This window comes from Rhinoraja longicauda, chromosome 6 (genome assembly GCF_053455715.1).
Source record: "Rhinoraja longicauda isolate Sanriku21f chromosome 6, sRhiLon1.1, whole genome shotgun sequence".
In the NCBI taxonomy this organism is placed as follows: domain Eukaryota; kingdom Metazoa; phylum Chordata; class Chondrichthyes; order Rajiformes; family Arhynchobatidae; genus Rhinoraja; species Rhinoraja longicauda.
Window position 1 is genome coordinate 6,921,458 of NC_135958.1, and position 25,172 is coordinate 6,946,629.

Here is a 25,172-nt window from a genome sequence, read left to right on the forward strand (position 1 = left end):
CCCTAGTGTGTTAATGCGCGGGGATCGCTGGGCGGCGCGGACCCGTTGGGCCGAAGGGCCTGTTTCCGCGCTGTATCTCTAAATCTAAAATCTAAATCTAAAATCTAAAAAAAAATCCCTAGTGTGTGTATATATGCAGGGATCGCTGGTCGGCCTGGACTCGGTGGGCCGAAGGGCCTGTGTTTGCATTGTATCTCTAAACTAAACTAAATTAAGCACAGTGTGCATCAGTCTTATCTTCTCCATAACCCTGGAAGCTATTCTCTCAAATACCCATTGACTTCACTTTGAGCCTCTTGCCATTAACTAACACTTGGGTAATTCACAGGTGCCAATGAACCTACCAGCAAATCTTTGGGTTAGAGTCATAGATCCAAACAGTTTGGAAACCAGCCCTTTGGCCCAACTTGCCCATACCAACCACCATCTGCAGTCGAACCACATTTAGCCCATGTCCTTCTAGAGCGATCCGATCCATGTACCTGTCGAAATGTTTCTTAGAAGTTGTGTTTGTACCAGCCTCAACTCTCTCCTCCAGTAGCTCGTTCTATACATTCACCACCCTTTGTGCAAAAAAAAAGTGCCCCCTCAGGTTCCTGTTAACAGCGAAAAGTGTTTGTCGCGTGCCATCCAGTCTGCGAAAAGATGATACATGATTACAATCGAGCCATTTACAGTGTATAAGGGAATAAAGTTTAGTGCAAGGTAAAGCCAGCAAAGTCAGATCAAGGATAGTCCGAGGGTCACCAATGAGGTAGATGGTAGTTCAGCACAGCTCTCTGGTTGTGGTAGGATGATTTATTTGCCTGATAACAGCTGGGATGAATCTGGAGGTGTGCGTTTTCACACTTCTGTACCTCTTGCCCGATGGGAGAGGGGAGAAGAGGGAGTGGCCGGGGTGCGACTCGTCCTTGATTGTGCTGCTGGCCTTGCCGAGGCAGTATGAGGTGTAAATGGAGTCAATGGAAGGGAGGTTGGTTTGTGTGATGGTCTGGGCTGCTGGCCTTGCCGAGGCAGCGTGAGGTGTAAATGGAGTCAATGGAAGAGAGGTTGGTTTGTGTGATGGTCTGGGCTGCGTCCACAATTCTCTGCCATTCTTTTGCATGCAAGCACAACAAGTCTATCCCCGTCCATAAGCACAATCCCTAGGTGTGTACTGAATGTACAGAACAGCCCACTGAGTCTCGATGTAAGGGGTGTCATGATGGCGCCCCCATTTAAAAATCCCGTAATTAAAAAATATATATATATATCAAAATAAAGCAGCTCGTCTCACGGGTGGTCACCATGAAACCACTGGATTGACATTAAAGACACTGGATGCTGTTCAAATGAGGATGTGTGTTATTGAGCATGTGTGGCCTTGGAAGAAAATAACTGCAGATGCTGGTACAAATCGAAGGTATTTATTCACAAAATGCTGGAGTAACTCAGCAGGTCAGGCAGCATCTCAGGAAAGAAGGAATGGGTGACGTTTCGGGTTGAGACCCTTCTTCGATGTGTGGCCTTGTGGCTGAACTTCTAACTGCCTCTTGTTTGGGTCCAACTGTGAATGGACAGTAATTGCCAGCTGCATGCACCTATCTAGAGCGTAGAACTGTACTGCACAGGAGGAAGAGGCCCTTCGGCCCACTAAGTCAATGCCGAAAATGCCATGATAAACTCTGCCTGCACGTGACACATGTCCCTCCTTACCCGACATGTCCAGGTGCCTGTCCAAAAACCTCTTAAATGCCACTGCTGTGTCTGTGTCCGCCCGCACCCACTACCCCTGGCGGTGTGTCTGCCCGCACCCACCACATTCTGTTTAAAGAAATGACATACTCCGCCCATCTCCTTTAAACTTTGTTCCTCTCACAATGGACAATAGGTGCAGGAGGAGGCCATTCGGCCCTCCGAGCCAGCACCGCCTTTCACTGTGATCACGGCTGATCATTCTCAATCAGTACCCCGTTTCTGTCTTCTCCCCATACCCCCTGACTCCGCTATCTTTAAGAGCTCTATCTAACTCTCCCTTGAAAGCATCCAGAGAATCGGCCTCCACTGCCTTCTGAGGCAGAGAATTCCACAGATTCACAAATCTCTGGGTGAAAACGTTTTTCCTCATCCCCGTTCTAAATGGCGTACCCCTTATTCTTAAACTGTGGCCCCCGGTTCTGGACTCCCCCAACATTGGGAACATGTTTCCTGCCTCTAGCGTCTCCAATCCCTTAATAATCTTATATGTTTCAATAAGATCCCCTCTCATCTAAATTCCGGTGTGTACAAGCCCAGTCGCTCCATTCTTTCAACATACGACAGTCCGAAGAATCCCGGGAATTAACCTCGTGAACCTACGCTGCACTCCCTCAATAGCAAGAACGTCTTTCCTCAAATTTGGAGACCAAAACTGCACACAAAACTGCTCACCTTAAAGCAAGGCCCTCAAGGTTTTGATATTTACATCCTGGTGGAAATAGGTTTTGATTGACTATCCTAATCCTTTCATAATTTTATATACTTCTATCATGTATCCATTAAAAAACCCTCTAAACCAGTCCTAGCCATGTACCTGTCCAATGGTTTCTTAAAGGTTTTGATAGTACTTGCCTCAACTAACTCTTCTGGCAGCTCCTTCCATACACCCACTACTTTTGTGTAAAGAAAAGTTACCCCTCAGGTTCCTGTTAAATCTTTCTCCCCTCACTTTAAACCTATGTCCTTTCGTTCTCAACTCCCCTACTCTGGGCAAAAGACTGTGCCTTTACCCGATCTATTCCTCTCATTATTTTGTACACTTTAATAAGATCACTCCTCATCCTCTTGCACTCCAAGGAATAGAGTCCTAGTCTGCTCAACCCGCTCACCTTAAACCTATGTCCTCTGGTCCTTGATTCTGAGCAAAAGACTCTGCATTATGTTTAGTTCAGAGATACAGCGCGGAAACAGGCCCTTCGGCCCACCGAGTCCACACCGACCAGTGATCCCCGCACATTAACACTATCCTACACACACTAGGGACAATTTTTACATTTATCCCAAGCCTAGTAACGTACAAACCTCTTCGTCTCTGGAGTGTGAGAGGAAACTGAATTAAACTACAAACAATGTCATATAATTCTCGAACTATGCTTAACAAACTGCTTCATGTTGCAACTTTTTCAAGCAAGTTGAAAATCTGAACTCGTACACCAAAAGGCATGTTAAGTTTAGAGATAAAGCCTAAAAACTGACCACCCGTACCCCAGTTCTATGTTATCCCGGTTTCACATCCTACACTTTAGGGATTATTTTACAAAGGGCAATTAACCTACAAACCTGCACGTCTTTGCAGTGTGGGAGGAAACCGGAGCACCCGGAGAAAACCCACGCAGGTCACGGGGAGAACGTACTAGCTCCGTACAGGCAAGCCAGGATCGAACTTGGGTCTCTGGCGCCGTAAGCATTGTAAGGCAGCAATTCTACCCCTGACCAAAAACCTCCTACAATCCACTGTTTATCCAGTCTATTCCTGTGTTTTTATCGTACCTGCCTCCACTACCTCTTTTGGCAGCTCGTTCCAGACACACGCCACCATTCGTCCGTTCATTCCTTCCCACTCACGGGATGTATGAGGATTGCGATCAAGAAGTTTTGGCCGTCTGTAGCGTTGCTTGTGCCCTTTGTTTTGGTGCTGAAGCAGCTTTGCACTGACCCCAAACTTGTACTGCGCTTGCACCATAAGGAACAAATTATCTGCAAAGTGTTTTTTTTTTTCTTTTGTAAGTCATCATGCGCACTTTATGATCACTGTTGGACTTTAACAGCTGGGGGGAAGTCATAATGGGGCCAGGCTTGGTCCCAGAACATCAGAGATGCCAGCTGTTATCTTGTCTCAACAATTCCACAAGGATTCCTCGTAGAACCCTAGATAAAAAGATGAAGGAAGGGAAGGGCAAATTTGAAGAAAAACACAATCTGATGGCCGTGTCGACTGTTTGACAGAGCAGGAAACGTTTCTGCGTTTCTAAGACGTACGATCGAGGATTTGGCCAAGTCCATCTTCGTGATTCCATTCACTTCCCACGCACACAGTAAATTCTCACTTAATATTTTTTCTGGATAATCTTTCTCATATCTCCGGTCGTGCTTTAATTCCTCTCAGGGGATGATGTTCTCGGTGAGCAGAAATCCGCAGAGCGAGAGATTGAATTTGGACCCTCTAAGATGGCAGGTTGATTGATCTTGTTGACTTGATAACTGAAGTCTGCCCTCGCCCGGGCCTCGTTCACCTTATGTGAATCAATACGAGGTTTGAAGACAATCATCTTTGCTACAGGCAGTTTGAAACCACCTACTTCTGACATAATAGCGGCTGCTAATTCTTCCTGTCAGATGTACTTCTTTGTGATCGTTACTTGACTGTAATAAGCTCCGCTCAGCTCAGCTTTAGATTAGTTTAGAGATACAGCGCGGAAGCAGGCCCTTTGGCCCACCGAGTCCTCGCCAACCAGCGATCTCCGCACACTAACGCTATCCTGCACACACTGTAGAGAGCATCCTGTCCGGCAACATTACAGTCTGGTTCGGGAACAGCTCTGCCCAGGACAGGATGGCCCTGCAGAGAGTAGTGCGTTCGGCAGAACGCACCATGGGAACTACACTCGTCCCCCTGCAGGACCTATACATCAGGAGGTGCAGATCCAGAGCAAGTAAGATTATGAGGGTCCCCTGCCACCCCAGTAACGGACTGTTCCAGGTGCTACGGTCAGGCAAACGCCTCCGCTGTCACGCTGTGAAAACGGAGAGGATGAGACGGAGTTTCTTCCCACAGACCATCAGGACTGTCAACTTTTATAACTCCAGAGACTAAATTTTGTCTACACTGTAGTAACTTTATTAACTTTATTTATATGCTGTAACTGTAATTCTTTTTTGTGCACAATCCGCAGGCATTGCCACTTTCATTTCACTGCACATCGTGTATGTGTATGTGACAAATAAACTTGACTTGACTTGACTAGGGACAATTTACATTTATACCAGGCCAATTAACCTACAAACCTGCACGACTTTGGAGTGTGGGAGGAAACTGAAGATCTCGGAGAAAACCCACGCAGGTCACGGGGAGAACGTACGAACTCCGAACAGACGGCGCCCGTAGTCGGGATGGAACCCGGGTCCCTGGTGCTGAAAGTGCTATAAGACAGCAACCTCCACAGCTGCCCCTTGGGTCTTTTTGGTTTCCAGTCTTGTTTCACTGAGAGGTGCTGTACTTTTCCTTTCTCATCATGAAGCCAGCGTTCATTCTTTGCATTTGGTTTATCATTATCACGTGTACTGAGGTGCAGGGTACAAGCTTTGTTTCGCATGCTGTCCATGCAGATGAGATACACTATGATGTACAACTCAAGTGCAATGAGACGGAGCGAAGGAGAAGATACAGAGTGCATAATGTTGGCAGCACTGTAGCGCAGCAAAGATAGATACAAAGTGCTGGAGTAACTCAACGGGTCTGGCAGCATTTCTGGAGAAAAATGATGGCTGGTGTTTGTGGTTGTGTGGCGCTCCTGTTCCATAGGCAAAGTCCAATGTCCGCAATGGGGTGGAGGTGAATCGGACAGTACCCTGGCTTATGGAAGGGCCATTCACAAGCCTGATAACAGAGGGGAAGAAGCTGTTCCTGAGTCTGGTGGTGCGCTTCTGGGAGAAGAAGGAATGACTGGGGTGGGACAAGACAGAAATGGACAGAAAAGACAGATGAATGGCAGGTCTTGAGGCATTGAAAAGAATGGAGACATTTTGACATTTTAGGTAAACCAGGGAAAGCATTGCGTTTTGTTTTAAGTTGTCACATTCCCCAGACTATTGATCTGGCCTTGAAATAGACTCGGGAGGGCAGCGACCTAAAAAGATGTCTTCAAAATCGTGCAACTGTAGATGTCCAGCTTTGCTTAGCAAACGCACGCACAAGTAATTTTGGCTTTAAAGCTCAAATATGGCAAGACTAAAGTTAATAGTCACGGTGGCCCGGCGGTAGAGTTGCAGCCTCACAGCGCTTACAGAGACCCGGGTTCAATCCCGACTATGGGAGCTGTCTGTACGGAGTTTGTACGTTCTCCCAGTGACCTGCGTGGGTTTTCTCCGAAATCTTCGGTTTCCTCCCACACTCCAAAGACCTACAGGTTTGGAAGTTAATTGGCTTGGTATAACATGTAAATTGTCCCTAGTGTGTGTAGGATAGTGTCCATGTGCGGGGATCGCTGGTCGGCGCGGACTCGGTGGGCCGAAGTGCCTGTTTCCGTGCTGTATCTCTAAACTAAACTAAAGTCACAAAGTCTGTCGGTTTTTGTGGGCAATTTATCTCTGATTTTAGCTGGGGTTTTCCTGCACTTTTATACATTCTATGGACTCGTGGAATATGATTGTCGTGGCATCTCTAACTTTTACTTTATAATTTACTGTAAATGGACATTTAACAGATCTACTTGGTATTGAAAGCATCAATTATTAAACATGTCACCAAGATTTTGTCATGATTATTCATGATAATCTCGCGGCAGAGCATTTGCGATGTTTCTGCATGTCTGTGATAAAATGTTTTCATGCATTCATTACCAGCTTTGTGCCTTTTTTTCACCTGAACGCTAAATGCTTTGCGATGAAAACTTTAAATAAAATAATATAAACCTTCAAACAGACAAATGATCCAATTTTTGCTAACATGAATTTAGTGGCAGTGATTACTGATGTTCATTCTCAATTTGCATTTAACAAAACTCCTGTGGTTAATATACTTAAAGCAGTGTGGGTTTTTAAAAAAAAAACTTTAAATGATGCAGTGATTCATTATGTTTCAATTTTCTGGTAATGATTTTAGATTTAAAAATGATTTGGAAATGAGCTGGCAAGAAAGAATGAAAAATAGGCTTTTGTTTCAAAATGTTTTTCAAAGCTGATTTCATCCAAAGTGTCCCTATTGTCCTTTTGTCAAAAAGTTTCTTTGTTCCGTGATGCACATTTTGTTGCCATTATTTGTCAGAGTCCTTTTGTTTATTTTAGTTTATTTATTGTCACGTGTAATGAGGTACAGTGAAAAGCTTTTGTTGCGTTGTATCCAGTCAGCGGAAAGACAATGCATGGTTACAATCGAGCTGTCCACAGTGCCCTTGACACATAAAGGGAATTACATTTAGTGCAAGATAAAGCCAGTGTAGTCTAATCAAAGATAGTCCAAGGATCTCCAATGAGGTAGGTAGTGACTCAGGACTGCTCTCTAGTTGTTGGTAGGATGGTTCAGTAGCCTGACAACAGCTGGGAAGAAACTGCCCCTGAATCTGGAGGTGAGCGTTTTCACACTTCTGTACCTTTTGCCCGATGGGAGAGGGGAGAAGAGGGAGTGGCCAGGGTGCGACTGGTCCTTGATGATGCTGCTGGCCTTGCCGAGGCAGCATGAGGCGTAGATGGAGTCAATGGGAGGGAGGTTGGTTTGTGTGATGGTCTGGGCTGCGTCCACCATTCTCTGCAATGTCTTGCGGTCTTGGACGGAGCTGTTCCCAAACCTGCTGTGATGCATCCTGATAAAATGCTTTCTGTGGCACATCTGTAGGACTTGGTGAGAGTTTTGGGGTCATGGCAAACTTCCAAAACCTTGTAAGCCTCGGTGGGCTTTCTTGTTCGTTGCTTCAATATGGGTGTTCCAGGAGAAGCTGTGGGTGATATTCACTCCTAGGGATTTGAAGTCATCTATACTTTGGAGCCGTTAATGCTAACTCGGTGTGGCTGAGTGGTTCAATGTGCAATGTTCTTCATGGTCGTGTGGCCCATGGTGGGGGGTGGGCGGTGGGTCGGTGGTGGGTGGGTGGGTGGGGGTTGGGTGGGGGCTGGGTGGCGTGTGGGTGGCGGGTGGGTGGGGGATTGGTGGGTGGAGGCTGGGTGGCGGGTGGGTGGGGGGTGGGTGGGGGGTGGGTGGGGGGTGGGTGGGGGGTGGGTGGGTGGAGGCTGGGTGGCGGGTGGGTGGCGGGTGGGTGGGGGATGGGTGGGTGGCGGGTGGGTGGGGGGTGGGTGGGGGGTGGGTGGGGGGTGGGTGGGGGGTGGGTGGGGGGTGGGGGGGGGTGGGTGGGGGTGGGTGGGTGGAGGCTGGGTGGCGGGTGGGTAGGGGGTGGGTGGGGGTGGGTGGGGGGTGGGTGGGGGGTGGGTGGGTGAGGGGTGGAATGGGTGGGGCAGAAGTAGAGAGATCGAAGAAAGAGGACAATATCTTGTGCAACTATTGCACGGCAATGATTTTTATTCAGTTTGAACAATTTGCGAGTTGCAGCATCAGACGAGTGGAAATCTCTAGAGCTGGTGCAGTTTTCCCAGCAGGTTGTCCGGCATAAAACTCTTGCAGAGCTCTTTAAACAATGGCATTGATTTAGCACCTTCGTTGTGTAGACTCTGCAGGGGATGACCTATTGACCTTCCGCCTCCCGAGGTCCCAGTGCTGGGCATGTAACGGTGAACATGTGTGAAGATGAAAGGGTGACAACTGGAAAAGTGGCAGGATCTGTCCACGCCAGTAAAGATGCTGTCTATTGCCCGTTGCTCTTGCTCTGGTCTGCCCGTTATTCATTCTTGTGTAGTTTATTTTATTTTATTTTATTGTCACATGTACTGAGGTACAAAGAGTAACTCAGCGGGTCAGGCAGCATCTAGGAGAGAGGGAATGGGTGACGTTTCGGGTTGAGACCCTTCTTCGACCTGATACCTAAAGGGCTGTTGTTATTGTTATGGGGAGAAGATAGGAAAATGGGATTAGGGGGCTGAGATCAGACATGATTGAATGGCGGAGTGGACTCAATGCATTCAAGAGAGAGCTAGATAGAGCTCTTAAGGATAGCGGAGTCAGGGGGTATGGGGAGAAGGCAGGAACGGGGTACTGATTGAGAATGATCAGCCGTGATCACATTGAATGGTGGTTATGGCTCGAAGGGCCGAATGGCCTACTCCTGCACCTATTGCCTATTGACCAAATGGCTTAATTCTGATCCAATAACTTGTGAACGTGATTATAGAAAACCAAATAAAAAGATTTCAATGTAATGACGCCAAATGGCTTCTGCCATCAAAACTGCACAATGATTTTTCTCAGAATTGCTCGATTTTTACGGCATTATTTTACCACGTATCACAAACCGAAAAATAACCTGGAAAATTAGAAGCATAAACATTTGCCTCCTTTTGAAGAACATGTCAGGACAGCTAGATCGACACATAATGCTGGAGTAACTCAGCGGGACAGGCAGCATCTCTGGAGAGAAGGAACCGGTGACGTTTCGGGTCGAGACCCGGCTTCAGACTGAAGAAGGCTCTCGACCCAAAACGTCACCCATTTCTTCCCTCCAGAGATGCTGCCTGACCCGCTGAGTTACTCCAGCATTTTGTGTCTATCCCATTGGTTTTAGTCGTTTCGAGCTGATCCGATACGGTATGCCACTATCAAGGAGAATATGCTCAAGTTACCACTCTGCTTCTGACGTTGCAAAATAACAGAAGACTAATAGTATAGGAAAATAACTGCAGATGCTGGTTCAAATCGAAGGTAGATACCAATTGCTGGAGTAACTCAGCGGGTCAGGCAGCATCTCAGGAGAGAAGGAATGGGTGATGTTTCAGGTCGAGACCCTTCTTCAGACTGATGGCTAATTGTTAATTCTGGGCAGATGACTGGGCAGAGAATGGACCATAGAAGGCTAGGATCCGGGCAACATGGATGCAGTTTGCGGGCACAAATGTGATCTGTGAGGGAAGCAACATTAAGTCCTTCTGCTCCCTCTGCTTTGCTCCATTTTTCCACACTTGTTTTGATCTTTTGCGGACTGTTTGCCTTTAATGATATTAATTTACACTGACCCCTGCCTCTCCTTCTGCCAAATTCTGTAAGTAAGTTGTGTTAAAAATAAACCACAGCAATCCCAAAGCATATTAAAACTTATGTCCTATACTGTAGTCTCTGGCGCTAACTACCCTTCTGCCCAATGATGGTCCCCAAGGCTGTTTAACAACATCTGGATTCCAGCTGTTTCAGACTCCATTGTTTGAACAAGATTCTACATCCCAAATTCAAGCAACCCAGGTTTACGAAAGGACATTTTTACTCGTAGAAACTGGCGCATTTGAGTGGTGAAGTGGGAATTTAACTTACTAGGGCGGCAAGGTGACGCAGCAGGTAGAGTTGCTGACTTACAGTGCCGGAGACCCAGGTTCGATCCCGACTACGGGCGCCGTCTATACGGGTTTTGTACGTTCTCCCCGTGACCTGCGTGGGTTTTTCTCCGAGATCTTCGGTTTCCTCCCACACTCCAAAGACGTACAGGTTTGTAGGTTAATTGGCTTGGCGTAAATGTGAAAAAAATACCCCTAGTGTTAATGTGCGGGGATCGCTGGTCGGTGCGGACTCGGTGGGCCGAAGGGACTGTTTCCGCTCTGTATCTCTAAACTAAACTAAACTAAACTAGACTAGCATCTCAAATGCACAAACAAGGCATCTGAAGTCTGTCCATTTTGGTTTTAATGGAGAGGAGGGTGATTGAGGGGCCGCTCATGGTCTAAAGAATGGGCCATTAATTTAATACTGCAATGTGGCTGTGAAGGTCCAGTTTGGCTTTCATTTTATTTTTAACCTGGAAGCAAAAAGCAGAAGTTTTGTCCGACGGACTGGTGTCATTCCATTTATCTTCCATTCCTGCCATTCAAAAAAAAGAGAGAGACAGAGAGACAGAGACAGACTGCCTTATCAGCGCCAGAGACCCGGGTTCGATCCTGACTACGGGAGCTCTCTGTACAGAGTTTGCACGTTCTTCCCATGATCAGCCATGATCACAATGAATGGCGGGTCTGAAGAAGGGTCTCGACCCGAAACGTCACCCATTCCTTCTCTCCTGAGATGCTGCCTGACCTGCTGAGTTACTCCAGCATTTTGTGAATAAATACCTTCGGTTTGCACCAGCATCTGCAGTTATTTTCCTTATACAATGAATGGCGGTGCTGGCTCGAAGGGCCAAATGGCCTCCTCCTGCAGCTATTTTCTATGTTTCTACGTTTCCAGTCACCGTGTGGGTTTTCTCTGGGTGCTCCAGTTAACTCCCACAATCCAAAGACGTACGAGCTTGTAGGCTAATTAGCTTTGGTTTAAAAAATATATATATAATTGTCGTGTAGGATAGTATTAGTGTACGGGGTGATCGATGGACTCTGTGGGCCAAAGGGCCTGTTTCCGCACTGTATCTCTAAAGTCTAAAAGGAAAGTCTCTGCCTCTAGTGATGTTATCTACTTGTATCAGGTCTCCCCTCAACCTCTGGTGTTGCAGGGAAACAAATCCATATCTGTCCAACCTCTCCTTGCAAAAGAACGCCCTCTAATCCAGAATAGACAATAGACAATAGACAATAGACAATAGGTGCAGGAGTAGGCCATTCGGCCCTTCGAGCCAGCACCGCCATTCAATGTGATCATGGCTGATCATTCTCAATCAGTACCCCGTTCCGGCCTTCTCCCCATATCCCCTGACTCCGCTATCCTTAAGAGCTCTATCTAGCTCTCTCTTGAATGTATCTAGCTCTCTCTTGAATACTGTCATGTAAAATCAATTGACACTTTTTTTCCCAGCTGGTAACTTTGACTTGTATGGTAACTAATATCAACCTCAGTTACCGAAATCAGAAGATTTGATAGAGTTATTGCAAAGGAAGCACTTAGTATATGTATTTACATGGCCACAACATATTTTTGGTCAGATTTGCAGTAATGCTAAATATTACGTTTTCCTCGGACTTTAATTTTCATATCGTGGATGTCTTGTTTATAACAGTCTGTTAAATATTTGCAGTGAATTAAACACTCTTTCCCTGAGGGGGCGGGTGTGGGGGGGATATTTACAGGTATCTGCCTGTCTGCAATGCAACTTTGCAGTCCAGACTTTGCTGCTTAATATTTTATCAATTATTCACAAACTCACTCGTCATTTTGAGGCTCCTCGCTTACCGACCACAAAACAGATTGATGTTTATATCATGGAGTCATCGAACGTGCTCACTCCAGTTAAACAGGCCACACACATTTAATCCCATTAGTGGTTTTTAATATGTTTACAGTGGAAAGATGACCTTCAGCTCCGGTATCAATGCTCAATGGGCTCAGCTGCCCTGACTTGATGTTGTTTACAGTTAGCAAGGTTACAAATGGATGATACTTTCGCCAATGAATTAGATCAACACTTTCCTCTCTCACCGTGGGAGATATTTGCCATGGAGTGTCTTCAACATTTGGATTTTGTTCAGTAGGTATTAGAGGCTGCTGGGTTTCTGCGATTTTTTGTCTTTTTACCCCCTATTTCTGTAGAGAGGCTGGTGGTGGCAGTGGTAGAGTTGCTGCCTTACAGCGCCAGAGACCTGGGTTGGATCCTGACTACAGGTGTTTGTCTGTACGGAGTTTGTACGTTCTTCCCGTGTCCTGCGTGGGTTTTCTCCGAGATCTCCGGTTTCCAAAGATGTACAGGTTTGTAGGTTAATTGGCTTGCTAGAGAAAAAAAAAGAAACTTGTCCCAAGTGTGTGTGTGTGTGTGTGTGTGTGTGTGTGTGTGTGTGTGTGTGTGTGTGTGTGTGTGTGTGTGTGTGTGTGTGTGTGTAGGATAGTGCTAGTGTGCAGGGATCGCTGGTCAGTGCGGACTCGATGGGCCGAAGGGGCAGTTTCCTCACTGTATCTCTAAACTAAACTAAACATTAAACTAAGAGGCATGTCCTGATCCAGGTGCAAGTATTGTTTGGAGTTTTGTTCATCGAGGTCCCTTGATTGTCACAGATAGGAGAATTAGTCAAGAGTGTTTTACAGAATACAGAATACAGAGCTTTATTTGGCATTCGGTACCAAGGTACCGAACGAAATTACATTAGCAGTCACACAAAAAAAAAGAACACAAGACACATGACCCCAACACAAACGTCCAACACAGTGACTCCAAACACCAAACACCCCTTCACTGTGATGGAGGCAACAAAACTTCCACTCTCTTCCCCACGCCCACGGACAGACAGCTCGTCCCCGACCGACCCGCACAGTCCCCGCAAGGGGATGGGAGTCCCCACGGCCGAGCCGCACCGGGAGCCGAAAAGTCCCGCGGCCGAGCCGTGCGATGTAAAGTCCCGCGGCCGAGCCGCGCCGTGCGATGTTAGGTCCCGCGGCCGAGCCGCGCCGGGCGATGTAAAGTCCCGCGGCCGAGCCGCACCGGGCACTGTTAAGTCCAGCAGGCGATGGAAGGCCCCGCGGGCGATGGAAGGCCCCGCGGCCGAGCCACACCCCGCGCCGTGAGGAAGAGACCTAAAAAAGAAAGGTTTCCCCCACCCCACCCCACCACCCCCACCCCACCCCACCACCCCCACCCCACCCCACGCCCCCCCCCACACCCCCCACACATACACAGCCAAAAAACAAAAACAAAAACCATCCCAACACCGACACACAACAAAAACAAAGGAAAAAATAGACTGCCAGCGAGCTGCAGCCGTTAGGCGCTGCCACACGTTATTGTCAGATGGAAACTATTTTGCACTGAGAGACACAAAGTGCTGGAGGAACTCAGCGGGGCATGTAGCACCTCAGGATGGAAGGAATGGGTGATGTTTCGGGTCGAGATGTTCGGGTCCCAATGTTGGCAGGAAACATGTTCCCAATGTTGGGGGAGTCCAGAACCAGGGGCCACAGTTTAAGAATAAGGGGTAGGCCATTTAGAACTGAGTTGAGGAAAAACCTTTTCAGTCAGAGAGTTGTGAATCTGTGGAATTCTCTGCCTCAGAAGGCAGTGGAGGCCAATTCTCTGAATGCATTCAAGAGAGAGCTAGATAGAGCTCTTAAGGATAGCGGAGTCAGGGGGTATGGGGAGAAGGCAGGAACGGGGTACTGATTGAGAATGATCAGCCATGATCACATTGAATGGCGGTGCTGGCTCGAAGGGCCGAATGGCCTCCTCCTGCACCTATTGTCTATTGTCTATTGTCCTGATACATCACCCATTCCTTCTCTCCAGAGATGCTGCCTGTCCCGCTGAGTTGCTCCGGTATTTTGTGCCTATCTTTCGTCCATCTAAAGCCCTCTTTTATGCCACCACCCCCACCCTTGGCGAAGTGTTGCAGGCGCCCAACACTCTCTGTGTGTAAAAAAATATATATTGTTCGCCCCCACATCTCCTTTAGACTTGGCACTTCGCATCTTAAAGCTCTGCCTGCTCGTCTCTTGCTATTCCAACCTTGGGAGTAAAAAGGTTCTGACTGTCTATCCCATCCAACCCTCCCATAATTTTACTTGCTTCTGTCAGGTCTCCCCTCTCCCTCTGGCATTCCAGAGGAAACAATCCGAGTCAGTCCAACCTCTCCTTAAAGCTAATCCCCCTCTGTTGCAGGCAGCATTCTGGCAAACCTCCTCTGCAATCTTTCCAAAGACACCCCCATGCCTTGCCGGCAAGGGGTGACCAGAACTGCACCCAATAGGTCATCAGTGATATGAGTAGAATTAGGCCATTCGGCCCATCAAGTCTACTCTGCCATTCAATCATGGCTGATCTATCTCTCCCTCCTAACCCCATTCTCCTGCCTTCTCCCCATAACCTCTGACACCCATACTAATCAAGAATCTGTCAATCTCTGCCTTAAAAATATCCACTAACTTGGCCTCCACAGCCTTCTGTGGCAAAGAATCCCTCTGACTAAATAAATTCCTCCTCATCTCCTTCCAGGGCGGTACGGTGGCGCAGCGGTAGAGTTGCTGCCTTACAGCGAATGCAGCGCCGGAGACTCAGGTTCGATCCTGACTACGGGCGCCGTCTGTACGGAATTTGTACGTTCTCCCCGTGACCTGCGTGTGTTTTCTCCGAGATCTTCGGTTTCCTCCCACACTCCAAACACGTACAGGTATGTAGGTTAATTGGCTGGGCAAATGTAAAAATTGTTCCTAGTGGGTGTAGGATAGTGTTAGTGTGCGGGGATCGCTGGGCGGCACGGACCCGGTGGGCCGAAGGGCCTGTTTCTGCGCTGTATCTCTAAATCTAAACATCTAAAAAAATCTAAAAGAACGCCCTTTAATTCTGAAGCTATGACCTCTGGTCCTAAACTCTCCCACCAGTGGAAACATCCTCTCCACATCCACTCTATCCAAGCCTTTCACTATTCTGTACGTTTCAATGAGGTCCCCCCTCATTCTTCTAAACTCCAGCGAGTACAGGCCCAATGCCGACAAACGCTCATCATAGGTTAGTTAACCTATCCATTCAATACTCCTAATGCAACTGAACCAAAGTCCTGTAAAACATTTTTTCCAACAACCCTTTCCTGTTATTGAATGCGTGACAAGGCTAATCAACAGCTAAATAAGAAATCATTTCATTAAAAATGATTCCAACACCAATGCTTCCATATATTTGGAAAAGTTAAACAAATAATTTGGCAGTAATGTATCTGCTCATATTAAAATAACTGCAATCAATGTTTTCTAAATAAGTGAGTTGAAGTCATAATTCGGAAAATAAGCTGTACCATCTGCAGATTGCAATGGATTTAAAATGCAAGTTCAGGAGTTCTGTACACCTAGACTCAGTCCGTATCTTACCTTTCTGACTCACCTTGTGTGGTACATATAGCGTGGAAACAGGCACTTCAGCCCAACTTGCCCATGCCAACCGACATGCCCTATCTACACTAGTCCCACCTGCCCGCGTTTGGCTCACATCCCTCCAAACCCATCCCATCCGTGTACCCACATCTGAAGAAGGGGGTCTCGACCAGAAACGCCACCTATTATTTTTCTCCAGAGATGCTGTCTGACCCGCTGAGTGACTCCAGCTTTTTGTGTCCATCTAGCCATATTGAGGAATGGGTTGTCAGATCTCAGACTTCAACCAGTGGTAGTGAACCCAATATGCTTCATGTGGGGTTGTTGGGCTGTGGAGAAGAAAGGTAAAGATGAAGTTAGAGGTGTCCGCCCAGTCCACCTAAACCTACCTGATCTCCCATTGCTAAACACTTTAACTCCACCTCCCATTCCCACACTGGCCTTTCTGTCCTGGGCCTCCTCCACTGTCAGAGTGAGGCCCAGCGCAAATTGGAGGAACAGCACCTCATATTTTGCTTGGGCAGCTTACAACACAGTGGTGTGAACAATGACTTCCCTAACTTCGTAACCCTTGCTTTCCCTCTCTCTCCATCCCTCCCCTTCCCAGTTCTCCGACCAGTCTGACTGTCCCCGATTACATGTTATCTCTGTGCGCTTTGTTGTCACATTCTCCAAGTTAACAATGATCTATTCTACGTTTTCCTTGAACTATATCTCTTTTGATGTCTCGTTTTCACACCTTGCCCTTCCTTGTGTCCGAAGAAGGGTCTCGACCCAAAACGCCACCCATTCCTTCTCTCCAGAGATGCTGCCTGCCCCGCTGAGTTACTCCAGCATTTTGTGTCTATCTTCAATTAAATTCGACGCATGATCGATATACAATCGATCCATTTACAGTGTGTAGAGAGATGATAAGGGAATGACATTTAGTGCAAGGTAAAGCCAGCAAAAATCTGATCAAGGATAGTCCGAGGGTCATCAAAGAAATAGATGGTCGCTCCTGACTGACTCTCCTGTGTTGAAGGTTTTGTTTTATGGTGTATATATATCCTGCAACGTGCCTTGTGATCTCCAACAAAGTAAAACAGCTGTAACAGCTCGGGGGCTTTGTTAAGCAATCTGCAACATGATGCTGTACACCAGCCAATTTTCCATCTGCAAAAATGTGTGTGATTTAACCCTGAATAATTCAACAAAAGTCTCCACCAACAGACTGTGACATTATAAAGAGCCTAAGAACATTTTCACAACTCGTTTGCTGCTTTATTTTACCAAACTTTAAAAAAAAATGAGAAAAAAAAATGTGCCAAGCTCTTTTGTGGCTCGATAGGATTTTCTCGGAGGGACCTACTGATTTCAGAAGAAAGACTGGCTGCCATCTGTTTAGATACTTCACATTTCAACATGATAGTTTTGAGGAATTTTATTGCAAAGAAGCAAGAGATTTTGGATGGTGTTATTGTGCATTTAGTTGGAACAAACATAGAGATCGCAACAAAGGCGCCTGGTATAAATCTGGGCAACGTCGTCCTTTAATTTTGGGAGAGACGAGGACCAGAGGCGGTCGTCACCTATCCATGTTCTCCCGAGATGCGGGTCAGGCAGCATCTCGGGAGAGAAGGAATGGGCGACGTTTCGGGTCGAGACCCTTGAAGGGTCTCGACCCGAAACGTCGCCCATTCCTTCTCTCCCGAGATGCTGCCTGACCTGCTGAGTTACTCCAGCATTTTGTGAACCAGTCTGAAGAAGGGTCTCGACCCGAAACGTCGCCCATTCCTTCTCTCCTGGGATGCTGCCTGACCTGCTGAGTTTCTCCAGCATTTTGTGAATAAATACCTTCGATTTGTACCAGCATCTGCAGTTATTTTCTGATACAAAAAGTTTGCGAGCTCCGTGATAAGTCCGCAGGCTCCCGTGGTGGAGCTCTCGAAGCCGGTCTCCAGCAAATGCCGCCAACTCCTCGATGTCAGACCGCAAGTGTGGACGGATATATGAAACAGAAAAAAATCATATCTCCGTCGAGGTAAGAGATTAGAAAATGTTTCCTCCAACCCCCACCCCCACCCCCCACATAAAACAAGCTAAAGAGCACTAAAAAACATACATTTAACACATACTAAAATAACAACAAAGAAGGAAGGAACAGACAAACTGTTGGCGAGGCAGCCATTGCTGGCGCCACCCGGTGGTTTGATCTTGAACAATAAACAAACTACTGGAGGATTTCGTAGATAGACACAAAGTGCTGGAGTAACTCAGAGGGTCAGGCAGCATCTCCGGAGAAAAAGGATGGGTGACATTTTGGATCGGGGCCCTTCCTCAGACTGAAAATAGGGGGGGGGGGGGGGGGGGGAGGGGGGGGGAGATGAAGAGCTAGAGGCAAGAAAAGACCAGAACCAGGATCAAGGCCGGCCACAAATGACCTAGGGCAGGGCGATGCCTGATAGGTCCACTGTTGGCTAAGGAAGGTGTGATCTTCAGAGAGAAACAACGTGGAGAACTATGGAACTGGTAAAATGGTTCGAGAGGAGGGAAAGCATTGGGTGGGAAGGGGGAGTGGAGGGGAGTATGTGATGAAGTTACTTTAAATTGGAGAATTCAATGTTGGGTTGAAAGTTACCCACGCAAAATACGAGGTGCTGTTCCTCCACTTTGCATTTTGCTTCACTCATGGGATTCTTGAATTGAGAAGTTGGGCAGCATCTATCCAGAGAAATGGGTCAAGGACGCTTCAGGTAAGGATTCTGGCTCTCAGGTGCACTCCTTTGAAATCAATGAATTGTGTTTTGTAAACAGAATATGGTGCATTATCATGCCTGCATTATGTAAATGAGATTTAGACAGGTTCACGGATAGGACAGGTTTAGAGGGATATGGGCCAAACGCAGGCAGGTGGCTCTAGTGTAGATGGGACACGTTGGGCGGTATGGGCAAGTTGGGCTGAAGGGCTTATTTCCACATTGTAAGGCTCTAATGACCAAGAGTGAACTACAGAATTTCTGCTCTGGTGTAAAAAGCGACAATCAAAATTAGATGAGTCAGGTTACAGATCAATTCATGTGCCTGTGATTATTTGTATTGATTGACTAAGGTAAAATCATGAAATCTTGAAACAGCACAGAGAGGTCTGCAATACGAACCTGCCACCACCAAAATATGGAAATATGGTGCACTCTTATTAAAGGCAACTGAATTTGGTATTGTCAACATAATCTATTGCGTTTTATCCAAGATGACCAATGGTTCCACGGAGCTTCATTTGTCACGTGTGCAACTGCACAGTCAAATTCTTTTTGCATATATTACACATGCAGACGCCAACATTTTTGGCGCCATTTTCCAAGTCCACAGTTCGGTCGGCCCGCGCGCTCGATGTACTGGAGCTGTTCCTGTGAACCCCCCTCCCCCTCCCCCTCCCCCTCCCCCTCCCCCTCCCCCTCCCCCTCCCCCTCCCCCTCCCCCTCCCCCTCCCCCTCCCCCTCCCCCCTCCCCTTCCCCCTCCCCCTCCCCCTCCCCCTCCCCCTCCCCCTCCCCCTCCCCCTCCCCCTCCCCCTCCCCCTCCCCCTCCCCCTCCCTCTCCCCCTCCCTATCCCCTTTCTCCCCTCTCCCCAGGGGTCCCTTCCTGCAGGCGAGCTAGAAGGTTCTGGAGGCATTACTCCAGGTTTACCCTCCCTCCGGCCCTTGCTCCTCACGTCCGTCGTCTCCCTCCCGGTTACGCCGACCGACCGACGATCGTATGTTTCCTACCGTCACACGAACCTACGGGTGGGTTCCTCCGACCAAGCTCTTGGGTCTTCTGAGCGGGCACCTCGACGACCTGAGGAATTTGAACTCAAACAACCGGCAGCGATTTGGAAAGATTATTGCTCTATTTGAGGTTGCACTGGTAAATTAAACAACATCTGATGTATTTTAAAACATCAGGCCCTTCGGCTCAACTTGCCCACTCCGACCGGCAACAAGCCCCATCTACACTAGTCCCACCTGCCCGCGTTTGGCCCGTCTCTCTCGCAACCTGTCCTATCCGTGTGCCTGCTGCTGTTGTATGAAGGAACTGCAGATGCTGGTTTACACCGAAGATAGACACAAAATGCTGGAGTAATTCAGCGGGACAGGCAGCATCTCTGGAGAGAAGGGATGGGTGATGTTTCAGGCCGAGACCCTTCTTCAGAAGAGGTGCTGCCTGTCCCGCTGAGTTACTCCAGCATCGTGTGTCTATTTGCCTGCTACTGTTTATGCGCAAAAGAAAATAAACATAACTTTAAGCTGCATTCACGTGTAACAATAAAAGTTTACATTTTCAACTTGAGCGCGAATCCAGTGTTATAGGTGGAGACTAAATTAGCTATTTTAAACCAGCATATATATTTTTAAATATATATACTGGTTCACTTGATTCTGGGTGTTAATTTTGTATGAATTTTTCCAATCTTTAGTGAATATGACTGGGACTCACTAAATGCTGGAAAAACTCAGTGGGGCATCCTAGAAAAGCAAAACAATGTTGAAAGAACAAATGAACACTTTATTGTCATGTGTGACAGGGTCATGGTGAAATTCTTTGCTCGCATGCCCAAAGTATGCAAATGGTCGAGACAATAGACAATAGGTGCAGGAGTAGGCTATTCGGCCCTTCGAGCCACCACCGCCATTTAATGTGATCATCCACAATCAGTACCCCATTCCTGCCTTCTCCCCATACCCCCTGACTCCACTATCCTTAAGAGCTCTATCTAACTCTCTCTTGAACGCATCCAGAGAATTGTCCTCCACTGCCTTCTGAGGCAGAGAATTCCACAGATTCACAACTCTCTGGGTGAAAATGTTTTTCCTCATCTCCGTTCTAAATGGCCGACCCCTTATTCTTAAACTGTGGCCCCTGGTTCTGGAGAGGACCAACATAAAGGGCGCTTACAAAGTTGCAAAGTATCCTTGCCAGGTCCCTCTTGTTCAATGATAATAGAGCAGAACAAGATAGACCACTCGACCCCTAAAAACCGTAGTATGTCATGGCGCCATTTTAGTAGGCAGAAATGTGCATAATCATTTATAAAGAAAAAGAAAAAAAATCAGTGAATTAATAGATGAGATATATTCTGCATTTTAACGGTATCATCACACATACTGTTCCCCCAAAACACTGATTACACTGCGAGAGGCATAGCGGATGGTGGGTTTTGCCTACTAAAATATCAGGCCACACCTGGAGTATTGTGCTCAGTTTTGGTCTCCAAATTTGAGGAAGGATATTCTTGCTATTGAGGGCGTGCAGCGTAGGTTTACTAGGTTAATTCCCGGAATGGCGGGACTGTCATATGTTGAAAGATTGGAGCTGCTAGGCTTGTATACACTGGAATTTAGAAGGATGAGAGGGGATCTTATCGAAACGTATAAGATTATTAAGGGGTTGGACATGTTAGAGGCAGGAAACATGTTCCCAATGTTGGGGGAGTCCAGAACAAGGGGCCACCGTTTAAGAATAAGGGGTAGGCCATTTAGAACGAGGATGAGGAAAAACTTTTTCAGTCAGAGAGTTGTGAATCTGTGGAATTCTCTGCCTCAGAAGGTAGTTGAGGCCAGTTCATTGGCTATATTAAAGAGGGAGTTAGATGTGGCCCTTGTGGCTAAAGGGATCAGGGGGTATGGAGAGAAGGCAGGTACGGGATACTGAGTTGGATGATTAGCCATGATCATATTGAATGGCGGTGCAGGCTCGAAGGGCCGAATGGCCTACTCCTGCACCTATTGTCTATGTTTCTATGACTCAGCATTTTATAGCACATGATTTGAATTACATTTACATCACACTTATTTTTTTCAAAGATTCATGTGATAAGGTGGTGCAAAGGAATGCTGATTTGGCCTATCTTGCATTGGTTCCAGAAGGTTTCAGTATTAAGCTGAAAAAACCCCACAAAGTGCTGGAGTAACACAGTGGGCCAGGCAGCATCACTGGGGGAATATGGATAGGTGACATTTCGGGTCGGAACCCTTCTTCAGACTGAAAATGAAAGTGAGCCACTTCTCAGTCTGAAGAAGGGTGCCGACCAGAAACGTCTCCCCATCCTTTCTCTCCAGCGATCCTGCCTGACCTGTTGAGTTACCACAGCACTTGGAGCAGCACGGTGGCGCGGCGGTAGAGTTGCCGCCTTAAAGTGCTTGCAGCGCCGGAGACCCGGGTTCGATCCGACCACGGGTACTGCCCGTCCGGAGTTTGTACGTTCTCCCCCGTGACCTGCGTGGGTTTTCTCCCAGATCTTCGGTTTCCACCCACACTCCAAAGACGTGTGGGTTTGTGGGTTGATTGGCTTGGCATAAATGTAAATTGTCCCTTGTGTGTGTGTAGCATAGTGTTAATGTGCGGCGATCGCTGGTCGGTGCGGACTCGGTGGGCCGAAGGGCCTGTATCGCTCAACTAAACTAAACTAAACACTTTGTGTCCTTTAACATAAGGCTGCATCTAGAAAAATCATCAAAAATCAAAGCCATCAAAAATCATCAAGAAAAATGCCTAAAATATTGGACTCCTTACACATGGACAGGTGATGTTTCAGGTCGGGACCCTTTAAGTTCATCAGAGATGCTGCCCGACCCTCTGAGTTGCTCCAGCATTTTGTGTTTTCTTTTGTCAACCAGTATCTGCATTTCTTCGTGTCTTCGGTATTCAGAAGACCCCATGCATGGGAGTTTCTCGAGACACTGAACAGCAAGTAGCTCAGGCCAGACACAAGTTGTGGAAGCATTCAACCTGCCAAAAAATATAAGGGTTCCAACTACTGCGAGGCTTCCAATTTCAGTTAGGCCTTGCGACAAAATACTGAGCACTGGGTATTTACACAGGGGATTCCTCACTGACTTGGCTTGTCTGGAGATGATTGAGAGACAGGTTGCTTAAAAAGGTAAAACCAGTAAAGGAGAGAAAGACTTGCCTTCTCACCATTACCCCCCTGACTCCGCTATCCTTAAGAGCTCTATCCAGCTCTCTCTTAAATGCATTCGGAGAATTGGCCTCCACTGCCTTCTGAGGCAGAGAATTCCACAAACACTGGGGGGTAGTTTACAATTTTTACCAAAGCCAATTAACCTACAAACCTGCACGTCTTTGGAGCGTGGGAGGGAACCGGAGCGCCCGGGGAAACCCCCCGCGCAAGTGACGGGGAGAGCGTACAAACTCCGTGCGGACAGCGCCCGTAGTCAGGATCGGCCCCGGGCCTCTGGCGCTGTAAGCGCTGTAAGGCAGCAACTCTACCTGCTGCGCCTCCATGCTTGGTTCAGCTTCTGCCTGTGCACTTGTTTAAATAGCACCCTGAGGTAACATTTCCATGGTAAAGCCATCTTTCTCAGTGCACATATGCCGCCTGTCACCGCCGCTATAAAACGGGAATTAAATTTGATCGCTGAATAGTGGCAGACAGCTTTTAAAATAGAGCCCCAGAAAAAGAAAAAAAAAACATTCTTAAAGCAAATGCGTGTATTGTGGTGTCTGCATGTGCTGTTTTTGCAATCCACTTAAGTGCTATTTGGAGCATGTGTTCAGAGAAATTGTCGGAGATATGTGTGAAATATCTATCTCGAACAAGGATGCAGAATAAATCAACTCCATTTCCCTCCCATCTGGGCTGGGAAATAACACACAGGGCACATAGGATTCCCCTCTCCGACAAAGCTGAATATTAATCCAGTCAGTTTGCCGGTCATATGGGAGCAGGTGAAAGTATGGCACAGTGTGCGTTATCTGTTGCAGTGTTCCTGACTGCTCTTGCTTTTGACTGACTGCCCGTCTGACATAGCTCAATTTCTTTGATGGTTGGTTAAAGATTTCACTTCATCTTCATTTGTCTGGAAGCTGACCTTCGTCCTGGTATCCTCTAGTATTGGTGCTGTCATAACTGCAGTGCCGCGAGGAGTCTGGGCACTGTGCTGCCTGTGCAAGCCCACTTCAATAACCCTTGCATCCCCCCCTCTCTCCCCCTCCTCTCTCCCCCTCCTCTCTCTCCCCCTCCTCTCTCCCCCTCCTCTCTCTCCCCCCCTCTCCCCCTCTCTCCCCCCTCCTCTCTCCCCCCTCTCTCCCCCTCCTCTCTCCCCCTCCTCTCCCCCTCCTCTCTCCCCCTCCTCTCTCCCCCTCCTCTCTCCCCCTCCTCTCTCCCCCCCTCTCTCTCCCCCTCTCCCCCCTCCTCTCTCCCCCTCCTCTCCCTCCCCCTCTCACCCCATCCTTTCTCCCCCTCCTCTCTCCCCCCCTCTCTCCCCCCTCTCTCCCCTCTCTCCCCCTCCTCTCTCCCCCCTCCTCTCTCCCCCTCCTCTCTCTCCCCTCCTCTCTCCCCCTCCTCTCTCCACCCCTCTCTCCCTCTCCTCTCTCCCCCTCTTCTCTCCCCCTCCTCTCCCCCTCTCTCCCCCCTCTCTCCCCCCTTCACCCCCCCTCTCTCCCCCCTCTCTCCCCCTCTCTCCCCCCTCTCTCCCCCTCTCTCCCCCCTCTCTCCCCTCCTCACCCCCCTCCTCTCTCCCCCCTCTCTCCCCTCCTCTCTCCCCCCTCTCTCCCCCACTCTCTCCCCCCCCTCTCCCCCCCTCTCTCCCCCGCCTCTCTCCCCTCCTCTCTCCCCCTCCCTCTCTCCCCCTCCTCTCTCCCCCTCCTCTCTCCCCCTCCTCTCTCCCCTCCTCTCTCCCCTCCTCTCTCCCCCCTCTCTCCCCACCCTCTCCCCTCCTCCTCTCTCCCCCCTCCTCTCTCCCCCTCCTCTCTCCCCCTCCTCTCTCCCCCTTCCTCTCTCCCCCCTCCTCTCTCCCCCTCCTCTCTCCCCCTCCTCTCCCCCTCCACTCTCCCCCTCCTCTCTCCCCTCCTCTCTCCCCTCCTCTCTCCCCCCTCTCTCCCCCCTTCCCTCTCCCCCTCCTCTCTCCCCCCCTCTCTCCCCACCCTCTCCCCCTCCTCTCTCCCCCTCCTCTCTCCCCCTCCTCTCTCCCCCTCCTCTCCCCTCCTCTCCTCCTCCTCTTTCCCCTTCCTCTCTCCCCCCTCCTCTCTCCCCCCTCCTCTCTCCCCTTCCTCTCTCCCCTTCCTCTCTCCCCCCTCCTCTCTCCCCTTCCTCTCTCCCTTTCCTCTCTCCCCCCTCCTCTCTCCCCCTCCTCTCTCCCCCTCCTCTCTCCCCCTCCTCTCTCCCCCTCTCTCCCCCCTTTCCCCCCCCTCTCTCCCCCTCTCTCCCCCTCTCTCCCCCTCTCTCCCCCCTCTCTCCCCCTCTCTCCCCCCTCTCTCCCCCTCTCTCCCCCCTCTCTCCCCCTCTCTCCCCCTCTCTCCCCTCTCCCCTCACCCCCCCTCCTCTCTCCCCCCTCTCTCCCCTCCTCTCTCCCCCCCTCTCTCCCCCACTCTCTCCCCCCCTCTCCCCCCCTCTCTCCCCCGCCTCTCTCCCCTCCTCTCTCCCCCCTCTCTCCCCCTCCTCTCTCCCCCTCCTCTCTCCCCCTCCTCTCTCCCCCTCCTCTCTCCCCCCTCCTCTCTCCCCCTCCTCTCCCCCTCCTCTCCTCCTCCTCTTTCCCCTTCCTCTCTCCCCCCTCCTCTCTCCCCCCTCCTCTCTACCCTTCCTCTCTCCCCTTCCTC